The sequence below is a fragment of the Mandrillus leucophaeus genome, unplaced genomic scaffold (genome assembly GCF_000951045.1).
Source record: "Mandrillus leucophaeus isolate KB7577 unplaced genomic scaffold, Mleu.le_1.0 Scaffold37, whole genome shotgun sequence".
Lineage (NCBI taxonomy): Eukaryota > Metazoa > Chordata > Mammalia > Primates > Cercopithecidae > Mandrillus > Mandrillus leucophaeus.
The window spans coordinates 2,781,786-2,792,639 of record NW_012103920.1 but is presented as its reverse complement, the minus strand read 5'-3'; the positions used below and the strand labels follow the sequence as shown (position 1 = coordinate 2,792,639).

The 10,854-nt window shown below is 48.1% G+C and overlaps 1 long non-coding RNA gene across 1 annotated transcript; it reads right to left on the bottom strand.

Annotated features, from left to right (window-relative positions):
- Positions 1–1,943: 1,943 nt before the first annotated feature.
- LOC105546796 lies at positions 1,944–7,239 on the bottom strand. The gene is made up of 3 exons (XR_001007143.1): positions 7,063–7,239; positions 2,782–2,948; positions 1,944–2,356 (listed from the first exon to the last, which is right to left on the bottom strand). It is a non-coding gene; the product is annotated as an uncharacterized LOC105546796 (long non-coding RNA).
- Positions 7,240–10,854: the final 3,615 nt, after the last annotated feature.

Below are 10,854 nucleotides of genomic sequence, written 5' to 3'. Positions count from 1 at the left end.
CTTCCTTCCTTCCTTCCTTCCTTCCTTCCTTCCTTCCTTCCCTCCCTCTCTCCCTCCTTTCTCTCTCTCTCTTTCCTTTTCTTTCTTTCTTTCTTTCTTTCTTTCTTTCTTTCTTTCTTTCTTTTCTTTCTTTCTTTCTTTTCTTTCTTTCTTTCCTTCTTTCTTTCTTTTCTTTCTTTCTTTCTCTCTCTCTTTCTTTCTTGATGGAGTTTTGTTCTTGTTGCCCAGACTGCAGTGAAATGGCACGATCTCAGCTCCTCAGCTCAATGCAAGCTCTGCCTCCCAAGTTCAAGTGATTCTCCTGCCTCAGCCTCCTGAGTAGCTGGGATTATAGACGCACACCACCATGCCTGGCTGCTTTTTATATTTTTAGTCAAGACGAGGTTTTGCCATGTTGGCCAGGCTGGTCTCAAACACCTGACCTCAGGTGATCCACCCACCTCAGCTTCCCAAAGTGCTAGGGTTACAGGTGTGAGCCACCACACCTGGCCCAGAAATTCAGTTTCTAAATAAGGAAATTCAGAGAAACAGAGGAGGGGCTTGCTCTCCTCCCTCACGGAAGGACCCCTGGTCAGACACTCAGTGCCTTTGATCTTAAGTCTCCATCTCTGTCTTTGTCCACCTGCTGCTAAGGCACTGCTCCCAGAAGAAGAGGCCAGCTCAGCACTGCAACAGGAATAAGGAAGAGCATGGGGAAGGAAGTTCAAGCTTCAGAATATGGTGCCCTCTCAATTGCGGTATTCTGGGGCAAAACCCTATGGCCCATTCTGGTTAAGACTCTACTCATAAAATACTTCTTCCAGATGGGGTCCTTGACTGCAGGCGTGGAAACCACCTCTGGATGATTTTAATTGAAAGGAAATCTATTTTAAAGATAGGATCTAGCTCACTCAACAGCCAAGAAGGCTGGAGGACCAGCTTAAACAGTGGCCAGGAGCAAGGGAGTCTAGGAGATGACCAAAATCAGAAAGAGCCAGCCCAGTGCGGACATTAGTGCCACTGAGCATGATCCTACTGCCATGGGCCCACAGCCCTGCTGCCGGTAGGCCTTTGACATTGCTACTGCTACCACCACACTACCAGCAAAGATTCTTCACTGCCCCTGACTTTTCGGGCCACTGGCTTCAGATTCATGGTCATTGGCTGAGCTTCAGCCTAGCACACCCATCTGAGGACTCGTTGCAAGGAAGTCTGGGAAAGCATGAATCTATCTTTTGGAGCCTTAATAGAGAAAGATGGCCACTGACTCCTCCTACAATGAGTCATACACTGAGCAGTTATGCAAATGTAGGAAGGAGGTTCAAATGTTGGGCAAACAATGCAAAGTTGGTTTTTAGGGAAGATTCAATCTGGGTGTCCAGAAGCAAAGGTAAGATGGCAGGTGTCAGGGTCAGATCTGCTAAAAAGGGAGTTCACAGCTCATAGACTGGAGAGATTGGTGCCAGAAGTCTCTGAGAGGCCACAGAGACAGAACATAAATTAGGGATTGCCCTGGGCTGCAGATGGGGGATGGAGGCTGGCTGCTTTTTAAGGAGATAAAAATGTTTGGGAATTAGATTGTGGTGATGGTGGCACGACATTGTAAATATACTAAAAACCACTGAATTGTACACATTAATAGGGTGAATTTTATGTCATATGATTTTATCTCAAAAAAGACATTTCAGAGGGGTAGCCAGACCCCTCAAGTTCAAGGTCACAAGGAAAGAGCATTCCATCATCAAAAACTAATGCAATGGGCACCAGAGTTTCGTTGAATTCCCCGTAAGAGTGATTCAATTTGATGAACATGTGTTGGTCTAGGGGAATGGAATCAGTGGGCCAAATATGTCAGTGGTCCCAAACCTCCCACTTTCTTCTTGGAAAAGACTCCATCTCTTTGCTCGCTGAGTCACATGAAGACATACGTTCCCTGTTGTTTCTGCTCAGAATCACTGGAAGACAATACCCAGTGATGATTGATGGGTTTTCTACCTGAGATAGAAGCTTTTTTTGTTTTAAATGAACTTGTCTTGGGGCAATAGGGGACACAGAATACAGAACTAGCATATGAATGATACTCAGTGTCATAGAACCTGTGGCCCCTATGCCAGGGACTGCCCACTGAATCCTCGCCCCATTCTGTGAGGTGGGTTTGTTGGGGTTGGGGCTGGTGGTAATTAGCTCCCTTTTCACAGATAAGAAAAGTGAGCCACAGAGAAATTGTGTGATTGGCGTCTGGGACGTCTACCTTCAGAATTCTCAACCAATCTTCACTACCACATCTGCCTTGGGCATATTTATTCAAGGATGTAGCATGCCATGGGAGTAAGTGAGGTGGTGGGAGTGCGGGGAGAACGGAGATAAGGGCAAGACCCTGTAGGAGAGACCAAATAACTTTGAAGGACAGAAGTGTTCAATTTTCGATTTTTTAATTTTGGGGGTATGCATGCCCAAACCTTTAGCCAAGTCTGCTGTAGAAACAAAGGTCTTGTGTACGCCGAGTTTTGTTTTGTTTTGTTTTTGTTTTTTGTGTTGTTGTTCTTGTTGTTGTTTTGGCAGGAGGTGGTTGATTGGTTAATAAAAGAAGATGAGTTTCACATTTGGATCCAGGCTGGCAGAAATAAAGGAACAGAGATGAGATTTAGAGATGGGAACTTCCTAAAAGAAGCCAGAAGTCAGATCTAAATGTGAACTTGAGGTGGTAAAACCACCTTGGAATTCACAGAAATTGCAGCTACTCATAACTAGATCTTAAGGGGCGGGGAGACCCCGTTGTTATATGGATTCTACATTTCTTACTTCCCATATTAGACTTTGAGCCTTTTCAGGCCGGGATCCAAATTTGGATTCATCTTCAAAGTTCCACTAGCACATTGTAAGGACTCCATAACTGTTTGCTGAATTATTACGTTCAAGGAGAGGCTTCTTGTGAGTACGTCATTATGTAAGTCAGAAATTGTATTTGCCTACAAGTAAAAGACCAGATTTCAGTGTTTAAATAGGTAAGAAATCAAAAGGTGGGCATAAAGTCTGCTGTATGTCACAATGTCACAAATGTGCTTCTATCATTCTGTTCTTCATGTCTTTCAAATATCCTCATGGTCCAAAAGTGGCTGCTGTATCTCCAGGCCACACCCCACCACTCCCACCCTCCCCACTCAACCACATCCCTACCTCTCCCACCCTCCCCACTCAACCACACCCCCACCTCTCCCATTCTCTCCACTCAACCACACCCCCACCTCTCCCATTCTCTCCACTCAACCACACCCCTACCTCTCCCACCCTCCCTACTCAACCACACCCCCACCTCTCCCACACTCCCCGTTCAACCACACCCCACCTCTCCCACCCTCCCCACTCAACCACACCCCCACCTCTCCCACACTCCTCACCTCCTCCACGACCAGTTCTTATGGCTCCAGCCACACCACTTCCTTCTGAGAGTCTTGTTCTTGTCTTCTCCATGCTCCTTCCTGCTCCATGTTCATGTCTAGAGGAAGAAAAGGAAAGAGACCAGTGGTTTTCTCTGAGCCAGGCTTTACTTGAGAAGGAAAGCCTTTCCAGGAACCTCTGGCTACATTTCACCAGTTAGAACTGGCTCCAAGTGGAGGGAGGCAAAGTAGAAGGGAGTTGATACATATGTGATAAGAAAGGGAGGGTCTTGACGTTCCTTTCAACCTGGCTGGGAATCTATCTGAAATGTAAGCATTGATATCATTGCAAGAGTGACAGTGGCTATGAAGGAGAAAGACAGGTGCTGGCAAATGAGAACACTGAGGCTATGAGAGATGAACTCGCCTTAAATTACACAGCTGGGACTCTAGGGCACTTAGAAGCCCATTGTCTTTATACCTGCTGCTGGGAGGGCAGACAGCAGCAGCCTCTCCTCTCCCGTTCTCCAGGTTCCTTCCAGTGAGGACTGTGTTTGTTCTTTTTCAGAGGCCAGGCCAAGCCAGACCTCATAGGCAAAGCACTTTGGCAGCAAAGTCTTATATCAAACAAATTAAAGGCCTCTCAGGTCTGCAACTTTGCTCCTGCCTCACAGCCAGGGATGGAGGGATGATGCTGGGGCCACAGGGACTCTGAGTCATCGCTGGGAGCGGCAGCTCTGGATAAGGCAGCAGTAGACCTCGGGCAGCCCCGCACTCCTGGGGACCAGGGGCCTGGCCTGGAAAGGACCTGCATTACTGGGGATTCACACCACCTTCCTCTGGCCCTGGACCCTGCCATGGTAGCTCAGGTCACAGATTGGACTGGGCCCCTCTGCCAGCCTTCCCCCGACTTCACAATGCTGTATTATCAGAAACCATGAGGTATACAGCAGAATCCGGGTTGGAGGCGGGGGTAGTGGTAATGACTCTCTATGACTCATTTTGAAGGGCCCAGAGTCAGCGTGAGAGGGGGTGGAGGGCAAACCCAATAGCAGCTCAGAGGAGCCACAACCAGTCATAAAAATAGGTTTCATATCACAGCCTGGTACATGCATCTGCAGATAAGCATACAGCACAGAAACACACATGCACGCAGCAGCCCTTCCCTTCACTCCGTGCAATAAACTGTGATTTTATTCTATTCTATTTTTCTTTCCTTTCTTCTTTCCTTCCTTCCTTCCTCCCTTCCTCCCTCCCTCCCCCCGTCCCTCCCTCCCTTCCTTCCTTCCTTCCTTCCTTCCTTCTTTCCTTCCTTCCTTCTTTCCTTCCTTCCTTCCTTCTTTTCCTTCTCTCTCTCTCCATCTCTCTTTGACAAATGCTGGCTGGTTGAGACCCAAAACAAAAATGTCATGACACCTTGAGGGGAAACCTGTTGTTAAATTATGGTGACTTAGCATATTGGCTTTGCAACACAACTGAACTGGGTTTGAACTTGCTGGTGTGTGAACCAAGCCAAGTGACTTAGCCTCTGGCATCAGACCACTTTTCTAAACCACTAACACCATGATTCCAGTTCCTGAGCTTTCTTCTGGACCACACCATGACCTCCAGCCTGTCCTCTCTAAAATGCACCCTGGACCCGGCGGCTGCACTTTCCCACTGCATGCACTTTCCACCTGCAGCCCGCCAGCCCTTGTCCACGCCCCTCATGCATTCCCTTTGATCTCAATGAAAAGCCAAAGTTCCTACCTTGGCTAGAAAAAACAACAAAGTCTAAGTGGTTTCCCGCTCTCCCCACTCAAGCCCACCCTCACCATTCCACCCTCCCCACTCAACACCACCCCACCACTCCATCCTCCACACTCAACCTCACCCCACCACTCCCACCCTCCACACTCAACCCCACCCCCACCACTCCACCCTCCCCACTCAACCCCACCCTCACCACTTCCACCCTCCACACTCAACACCATCTTCACCACTCCCACTCTCCCCATTCAACCCCACCCCACCTCTCCCTCCACACTCAACCCCACCCCCACCTCTCCCACCCTCCACACTCAACCTAATTCCATCATTCCCACCCTTCCCCCAAAATAGGGAAAGAGGAAGAGAAGAAAGGGGGTCTGAAATGTAATAATGTATATAAGGAATTTAGCACTATTTTTAGCATAGAGTGAGTACCCACTCATGGTGAGAACCCTCTCTATTCCCAAGTGCTGATGTTGAAACTAATTGCTAAGAGGAGAGAAGTGTCTAGGCCTTGGGTGATGAGGTCAGATCTCTGTTTTAGGAGTAGTGTATGCTTTTGCTGGCTTCTCCTCTTTGGTTCCATCTTTAAAAGCCCATGACCTTCTGCTCTTCCTGACATCATGGATGCTCTCATCCTGTCCTGTGGCTACATCTCACCTCTGGATCTGGAGACCCCCACACTCACATGACTAGCCCAGCTTCTGTCCTTGACTCCAGGCTCATTCATCCAGCTGCCTGCTGGACATGTCCCCTCAACTCTCCAGTGGGCAACTCGAAATAATCATGGCCACAAAACCCCTTGATCGGCTTCTCTTCCCCACTCAAGCCTGCCCTCTCTCCCCATCTCAGTAAAGGGCACCCTCTTGATTCTGGTCTTTCCCTCACAGCCCCACATCCTCCATCAGCAAGTCTTTGTGGTTCTGCCTCAAAATAAATCCCCAATGTACTTACCACTCTCCAGTCCCACTGGCACCATCCAAGCCTCCATCATGGCTCATTTCCCGGGATCAGCAGAATAATAGGCCCCAAAGGTGCCCACTACCCAAATCTCCAAGACCTGTGACTGGGTGACTTCACATGGCAACAGGGGCTTTTGAGATGTGATTAAGCTAAGGACCTTAAGATAGTGAGATTATCCTGGTTGTCTAGATGAGCCCAGTGGTAGTCCATTCTTGCACTGCTATAAAGAAACACCTAAGACTGGGTCATTTATAAGAAAAGAAGTTTAATCGGCTCACAGTTCTGCAGGCCGTACAGGAAGCATGGCAACATCTCTTTCTGGGGAGGCTTCTGGAAGCTTCTCTTCATGGTGGAAGGAAAATTCAGAGCAGGCACCCCACATGGCGAAAGCAGGAGCAAGAGAGCCAGGGGGAGATGCTCCCTATTTTTAAATGACCTGATCTCATGAGAATTCACTCACTATTGAGAGGACAGTACCAAGGGGGATGGTACTCTCCCCATTCATGAGAAATCCACCCCTATGATCCAGTCACCTCCCATCAGGCCCCACCTCCAACACTGGGGACTACATTTCAATATGAGATTTGGGTAGGGACACAAATCCAAACTGTATCAAGTCCAATGTAATCAGAGGGGTCCTTAGGAAAGGGAGGCCAGAGGGTCAGAGTTAGTGGAGAGGTGATGATGTAGGAGAGAGAGAGGGAGACAGGAGGAGGGAGATTTGAAAATGCTATATTTCTGTTTTCCAAGATGGGCGAGAAGCCACAGCCTACATCTGCAGGCAGCTTCTAGAAGCTGGGAAAGGCAAGGAATGGATTCTCCTCTGGAGCTTCCAGAAGGAACACAGCCGTGTCGACACCTTGATTTTAACCCAGTGACACCCATGTCAGATTTCTGACCTACAAAACATTGGGATAATAAATGTGTGTGTGTTTTTTAAGCCACATGAGATTTGTGGTAAGCTTGTTACAGCAGCAATGGGAAACTCACCCACCTCCTCACTGCCTCTGTCTCTTAACTGGTCTCCCTAGGGTTCCTCTTGGCCTGTTAGTTACTCCATTCTCTGCACAGTAGACACTGTGGGCTTCATAAAAGCATCTTTCAGATCACATCGCTTTGGCACAGAAAACCTTCCAATGGCTTCCATTGTCCTTAGAACAAAATTCCAACTCTTCATCATGGCTGAAGAAGTCCAGTTACTGGTCTCTGAGTACACCCTCCCTCCGACGTCCCCCTCTTGCCCCTACTCTAGGCTCTAGACACCCTGGATGCTTTTCTGTTCCTCGAGCAATTCACCCATGTTGCCACCTCCAGGCATTTTTCTGGGCTGCTTCTCTTCCAGGAATTTTCTTCTTATTTGTCCTTAAGAGCTTGGTCTGAGGTCTTCTTTGGTGACATTGCATGTTTAAAAAAAAAAAAAAAAAAAAGCCCCTCTTGGCAAATCTCTATCACATTCCCCTGCTTTATTCCATCTCTACCATTTATCAGTAACTGAAATTATCTTCTTCATTTATGTATTTCTTTGCTGAATCCTCATAACAGCATCAGGAGGCTCAATTACCACCTTCGTTTCACAGATAATGAATGAAACTGAAATGCAAAGGAGCTTCTAGAAGATGTTAAGCAACTTGTTCAAGATCCCACTGTTAGTCCACACATAGCCAGCCTTCGAAGCTGAACTGACCCCAAAGCCTGGCTTTTGGCCCCAAGCACGACCAGTGCTCACAGTTATAAAGCCCTTGTGTGGTTGATGGGGGGAGTGGGGCCATTGTTTCTCACTCCCCCAGCACTCGAATGATGGCTGGGCTATGGCAGCACTCAATATTTATCAGTTTGGATGAAGGAATGTATGCATGCATGAATGGATGAAAGGAGGAACGTAGCCCTGTATAGCAGCTGGCACAGAGTCAGTGTTGAATAAAGATGACTTATTTAATATCCTGATCATGATGATGACCGATGAGAAAGCGGCTTGTTCACCATGAAGTGCTACACACGTGTGGCTTCTTCATTAACTGTATTAGCTGCCCTGCTGGGGGAGAGGCAGCGGGGACTGCCTTGGGTCTCAGCACCCCCAGAATCAAGTTGAAAGACACAGGGGCCTGGCGTGGGGTGCAGGAAGTCTGAGCTGGCACAGACCCAGTCTGGTGGCCAGACAAGAAGAAAGAAACTTCCTTGGAGGAGGCACTTGTGTTATTACAAGTTCAAACTTAGAGAGGCAACAAATGCCCATTTCTCAGTGTGTATACACACATACACACACACATGCACACACACACACACATACACACACACCCCACCTCAGACCCCCCAGGGCCCTGCCAGACAGATCCAGCGGAGGAGAAATCTCTGGTGGATGAATCTGCAGACGCCTCCCCAGGCGCTGTCTGGAGCGACCCTCTCGTCATTAACACTCTGTGCAGCTGAGCACGTGCTTTTTATTGGGATGAGTATAAATAAACAACAACAGGAGACTTGAAAAAAAAAGTGACCCCCAGAGGAAACTCGATCTTCAGGCAATTAGAGCACTTCTGTTCAGATAATTGCCAGCTGAAATGGTGAGCTGGGTGCCAATCCTCCAAAGGCAACAACACTGGCCACCGCAGGCTGATTACAGCCCCCCAAGCCATGAGAGCCTCCCTGCCTTTGTCTGCCGCTCAGTGAAGGGACACCCAGCGTGTGAACAGTGCGTGCACCATGTTCAGTGAATCTGGCAGTAAGTGTGGCCAAGGCAGGGGTTCTCACAGGGGTGGGTGATTTTAGCCCTCAGGGTAAGTTTGGCAATGTCTGGAAACAATTTTGGTTGCTCCAACCGGCATTTAATTGGTGGAGGCCAAAGATGCTGCTAAACACCCTGCAACGCCCAGGATAAGCTCCCACAATAGAGAATTGTACAGCCCAAAGTATCTGCAGTGCTGCAGTTGAGAAGCCCTGATTTAGAGACAGGAGCTCCCTAAACATCTACAAAGGCAGAAGTTGCTAATGGACTCCGAACACCCACCATGGGCCAAACACTTTGTCAAACATAAGGCTTCATCGCTGAATCCTCACAACAGCATCAGGAGGCTCAATTACCACCTTCGCTTCACAGATAATGAATGACACTGAAATGCAAAGGAGCTTCTAGAAGATGTTAAGCAACTTGTTCAAGATCCCACTGTTAGTCCGCACATAGCCAGTCTTTGAAGCCGAATTGACCCCAAAGCCTGGCTTTTGGCCCCAAGCACGACCAGAGCTCACAGTTATAAAGCCCTTACTTTGTGCCTGTCACTCTCATATATACCACCTTCTAGAGACTCCATGGGAAATGTGGAATGTCAGGAAAACACAGCCTTTGGCTTCCTATGGACCTGAATTCTATGACCTGCTGTGCTATTTTTATTTGTCATGACATCTTGGGCATATTAGTGAAACTCTCTGGTTTCTTTATCTGTGAAATGGGCCAAGAATACTGCATAAACCCACCAAAGAGTTTGTGCAGTATTGCATGTAAATGCTTTCCAACAGTGCCTAGCACACCGACCTCAGTGAACAGTAGCTGTGATTGCTACTACTGAGTTTGAAATTCAGAGCCACAGAGGTGCTGATTTTTACCAGGGAAATGGGGCCATATAGAGCAAGCAAGGGAGACTGACAGTGGGGGGCAAGAAGGGGAGAGGGACAGGAGGGAGTGGAGGGAGTCCATTCCTATAGCTGCCAGAACTGTTGCACCCAATGTCTCTTTGTCCTCCCTCCTTTGGCGAAAGTGCTGTGTTTGGTTTGCTGGTGAAGGCCCACGATCCTCTGTCTCACAGAAATAACCAAACCTGTAAACATGAAAGAGTAGGCTGCAGGGAGGGCAGGGGGATTCCACTGCAGCTCATAGGGCCACTCTGGCTTTGAGCCTGTTGGAGGTGGGGCAGGGGCTAGGATCACCCCCCACACACAGATTCCCAGGCTTCTTCCCATATGAAGGGAGGAGAATTAACACCTCTTCACCACCTGTTCTGTGAAGGTACTGTTGATACAGCTCTTTCAATTTTCCCAGAAATCCCTGCGAAGTCATGTTACACCCATCTCACAACTGGGAAAACTGAGGCCCAGGGAGGTTTGTTAACGTGGTCAGAGTTGTACAGCTGGGAAATGGCAGCTCTGAGCCCTGATTCCGTGCTGATGCCTTTAACCACTTCACCTCAGGCCCAGTGTGCCTGTGAAAGATGGTGCTAAGACTGGTGGGCCCACTGGGGGCTTCTCTCTGCCTCCTTTCTCTATCCCACTAGGGACTGTTGGCCACAGTGAGCATATGTCCCAAGCCCCAGACCAGCCTCTTGGTCTGAAAAGATTGAGTGCACTCAGCAGGCACAATGGGACTAAAATCAGGACCTCCTAGAACAGCACTGTCCCATAGAACTTTTGGACAATGCAAATGTTCTATATTCACGCTATCCAATGTAGTGGCCTGCTAGTCACAGGTAGTAAAATTTCAGAAGAGAATGTTCAATTTTATTTAATTTTAATCAGTCTATTAGTTTTAATCAATTGAATTATGTATTTAAAGTCACATGTAACTAGCGGCTTCCACATCGGACAGTGCAGGGAAAACGTAGGACTCAGTCTGTGGGCTTTTTGCTAACCATGTCCTTCGCAATGATTCCTTCAGGTCAACCAGCCTTCCATTTCTCTAGGCTAAGGGGTGAGGAAGCCTTTTGGATAAGCTGAGTTCACAGAGGATCCCCCTTTCATGTTTCCAGTCAGTCATAGGTCAGTCAGCCCACCCACAGACATATGCTGAGACCCTATTTTGAGC